Source organism: Triturus cristatus, chromosome 1_1, assembly GCF_964204655.1.
Source record: "Triturus cristatus chromosome 1_1, aTriCri1.1, whole genome shotgun sequence".
NCBI lineage: Eukaryota > Metazoa > Chordata > Amphibia > Caudata > Salamandridae > Triturus > Triturus cristatus.
The window spans coordinates 1,259,517,089-1,259,522,119 of NC_140579.1; positions in this window are offsets into that span (position 1 = coordinate 1,259,517,089).

Below are 5,031 nucleotides of genomic sequence, written 5' to 3' on the forward strand. Positions count from 1 at the left end.
ACTGCACTGCCTTAAACCCTAAAACACTACCCCAGCACGACCCCTACACTACACAAACACCACTGCACTACTCTAAACCCTAAAACACAACCCCCTGCATGAACCCCTACACTACACAAACACAACTGCACTACCCTAAACCCTAAAACACCACCCCCAGCATGACCCCTACACTACCCAAACACCACTGCACTATCCTGAACCCTAAAACACTAACCCCAGCATGACCCCCTACACTACCCAAACATCACTGTGCTACCCTCTCCCTAAAACATGACCCCCTACACTACACAAACACCACTGCACTACCCTTAACCCTAAAACACTAACCCCAGCATGACCCCCTATATTACACAAACACAACTTCAATAGCCTAAACCCTAAAACACTACCCCCAGCACAACTCCCTACACTAACCAAACACTACTGTACTACACTAAACCCTAAATCTTCCCCCAGCATGACCTCCCACCCTACACAAACACCACTGCACTACCCTAAAGTCTAAAACACTACCCCCAGCACGAAGCCCTATACTACCCAAACACCACTGCACTACCCTAAACCCTAAAACACTACCCCCAGCATGACCCCCTACACTACCCAAACACCACTGCACTATCCTAAACCCTAAAACACTACCCCCAGCATGACCACCTACACTATACAAACACCACTGCACTACCCTAAACCCTACATCTACTCCCAGCATGACCCCTTACACTAACCAAACACCTCTGCACAACCCTAAACATTAAAACACTACCCCCTGCATGAACCCCACACTACCCAAACACCACAGCACTATCCCAAACCCTAAAACACTACCCTCAGCATGACCCCCTACACTATACAAACACCACTGCACTACACTAAACCCTAAATCTACCCCCAGCATGACACCCTACACTACCCAAACACCACTGCAATACCCTAAACATTAAAACACTACCCCCAGCATGAACCCCACACTACACAAACACTACTGCCCTACCCTAAAACCCTACCCTCAGCATGACCCCCTACACTACCCAAACACCACTGCACTACCCTAAACCCTAAAGCACTGCCCCAACACGACCCCATACACTACCCATACACCACTGCACTACCCTAAACCCTAAAACACTACCCTCAGCACGACCCACTACACTATCTAAACATCACTGCACTACCCTAAACCCTAAAACACTACCCCAGCACTGCCCCCTACAATACCAAAACACCACTGCACTACCCTAAAACACTACTCCAAGCATGACACCCTACACTACACAAGCCCACTGTACTACCCTAAACCCTAAAACACTAACCCCAGCACGACACCCTACACTGCCCAAACATAACTTCACTACCCTAAACCCTACAACACTACCACCAGCACGACTCCCTACACTACCCAAACACCACTGCACTACCTTAAACCCTAAATCTACCCCCAGCACAACCCCCTAGACTACACAAGCACCACTGCACTACCCTAAACCATAAAACACTACCCCCAGCACGACCTCCTTCACTACACAAACACCACTGCACTGCCTTAAACCCTAAAACACTACCCCCAGCACGACCCCCTACACTACAGAAACACCACTGCACTACCCTAAACCCTAAAACACTAACCCAAGCATGATCCCCTATACTACACAATCACCACTATACTACCCTAAACTGTAAAACACTACCCCCAGGACGACCCCTTCACTACCCAAACAAAGCTGCACTATGCTAAACCTAAAAACACTACCCGCAGCTTGACACCCTACACTACCCAAACACCACTGCCCTACCCTAAACCCTAAAACACTACCCCCTACACTACACAAACACCACTGCACTACCGAAAACATTAAAATACTACCCCCAGCATGAACCCCTACACTACCCAAACACCACTGCACTACCCTAAACCCCAAAACACTACCCCCAGCACTACCCCCTACACTACATAAACACCACTGCATTACCCTAAATTCTAAAACACTACCCCCAGCATGAACCCCTACATTACACAAACACCACTGCACTACCCTAAACCCTAAATCTACCCCCAGCATGACCCCATACACTACTCAAACACCACTGCTCTACCCTAAACATTAAAACACTACCCCCAGCATGAACCCCACTCTACCCAAACACCACTACACTACCCTAAACCCTGAAACACTCCCCCCAGCACTACTCCCTACACTATACAAACACCACTGCACTTCCCTAAACCCTAAAACACTACCCCCTACACTACACGAACACTACTGCACCACTCTAAACCCTAAAACACTACCCTCAGCATGACCTCCTACACTACCCAAACATCACTGCACTACCCTAAAACACTACCCCAACACAACCCCATACACTACCCATACACTACTGTACCACCCTAAACCCTAAAACACTATCCCCAGCACAACCCCCTACACTACTGCACTTCCCTAAACCCTAAAACACTACCCCCAGCACGACCCCCTACACTACCTAAACATCACTGCCCTAAACCCTAAAACACTACCCCCAGCACTACCCCCTATAATACCCAAACACCACTGCACTACCGTAAAACACTACTGCCAGCCTGACCCCCTACACTACCGAAACACCACTTCACTATCGTAAACCCTAAAACACTACCCACAGCATGACCCCCTACACTATACAAGCACCACTGCACTACCCTAAACCCTAAAACACTACCCCCAACACGACACCCTACACTACCCTAACATAACTGCACTACCCTAAACCCTAAAAGACTACCACCAGCACGACTCCCTACACTACCCAAACACTATTGCACTACCTTAAACCCTAAATCTACCCCAGCACAACCGCCTAGACTACACAAACACGACTGCACTACCCTAAACCCTAAAACACTACCCCCAGCATGACCCCCTACACTACACAAACACCACTGCACAACCCTGAAACACTACCCCAGCATGACCCCCTACACTACACAAGCATCACTGTACTACCCTAAACCCTAAAAGAAAACCACCAGCACGACTCCCTACACTACCCAAACACCGCTGCACTACCTTAAACCCTAAATATACCCCCAGCACAACCCCCTAGACTATACAAACACCACTGTACTACCCTAAACCCTAAAACACTATCCACAGCACAACCTCCTTCACTACACAAACACCACTGCACTGCCTTAAACCCTAAAACACTACCCCCAGCACGACCCCCTACACTACACAAACACCACTGCACTACCCGAAAACCCTAAAACACTACCCCCTGCTCTACACAAACACCACTGCACTACCCTAAACCCTAAAACACAACCCCCAGCATGAACCCCCACACTACACAAACACAACTGCACTACCCTAAACCCTAAAACACTACCCCCAGCATGACCCCTACACTACCCAAACACCACTGCACTATCCTAAACCCTCAATCAATTAATCAATCAAGCATTTGTATAGCGCGCTACTCACCCGGAGGGTCTCAAGGCGCTTGGGGGAGGAGGGTCCGCTACTGCTCGAACAGCCAGGTCTTGAGTTGCTTCCTGAAGGAGAGGTGCTCTTGGGTCAGGCGGAGGTGGATGGGGAGGGAGTTCCACGTCTTGGCAGCCAGGTAGGAGAAGGATCTTCCTCCTGTTGTGGCTCTTCGGATGCGGGGGACGGCGGCGAGGGCGTGGCTGGTTGATCGAAGCTGGTGGTTGGGAGTGTAGAAGGTCAAGCGGTCGTTGAGGTATCTTGGGCCTTGGTTGTGGAGAGCTTTGTGTGCGTGGGTGAGGAGTCGGAACGTGATTCTCTTGCTGACGGGGAGCCAGTGCAGGTTTCTCAGGTGTACGGAGATGTGGCTGTGTCGGGGAATGTCCAGGATAAGGCGTGCTGAGGCGTTCTGGATGCGCTGGAGTCGTTTCTGGAGTTTGGCTGTGGTTCCGGCGTAGAGGGAGTTGCCGTAGTCCAGTCGGCTGGTGACGAGGGCCTGGGTGACCGTCTTCCTGGTTTCGGTGGGGATCCACCGGAAGATCTTACGTAGCATGCGTAGGATGTTGAAGCATGATGCGGAGACGGCGTTGACTTGTCTTGTCATGGAGAGGGAGGAGTCCAGGACGAAGCCCAGGTTGCGTGCGTGGTCTGTTGGTTTGGGTGCGCTGCCAAGGGCAGGGGGCCACCAGGAGTCGTCCCAGGCGGAGGGTGATGATCCCAGGATGAGGACTTCCGTCTTATCTGAGTTCAGTTTCAGGCGGCTGTTCGTCATCCACTCGGCTACATCTTTCATCTCTTCGTGTAGGTTGGTTCTGGCGGTGGCGGGGTCGTTGGTGAGGGAGAGGATCAGCTGGGTGTCGTCGGCGTAGGAGATGATGTTGAGGTTGTGTTGGCATGCGATGGCTGCGAGGGGGCTCATGTAGACGTTGAAGAGGGTGGGGCTGAGTGATGATCCTTGTGGTACGCCGCAGATGACTTCGGTGGCCTCGGATCTGAACGGGGGGAGGCGGACTCTCTGTGTTCTTCCGGCGAGGAAGGAGATGATCCATTCCAGTGCCTTCTCCTGGATACTGATGTTGTTGAGGCGCTGTACTAGGGTGCGGTGGCAGACCGTGTCGAATGCCGCGGAGAGGTCCAGAAGGATGAGGGCCGTTGTTTCCCCGTTGTCGAGCAAAGCTCGGATGTCGTCGGTGGCTGCGATGAGGGCGGTCTCGGTGCTGTGGTTGGCCTGGAAGCCGGACTGCGAGTGGTCGAGGGATCCGATCGTCTCGAGGAAGGCGGCTAGTTGTCTGTTGATGGTTTTCTCGATGACTTTGGCCGGAAAAGGAAGGAGCGAGATGGGGCGGTAGTTTTTGAGGTCGGTGGGGTCCGCTGATGGTTTCTTCAGTAGGGCGCTGAGTTCGGCGTGCTTCCAGCTTTCTGGGAAGGTGGCGGTGTCGAAGGAGGCGTTGATGATGTCCCGCAGGTGGGGTGCGATGACGGAGTCGGCCTTGTTGAAGACGTGGTGAGGCAGGGGTCGGTTGGAGATCCTGAGTGGATGGAGTTCATCGTGCGGATGGTGTCTTCG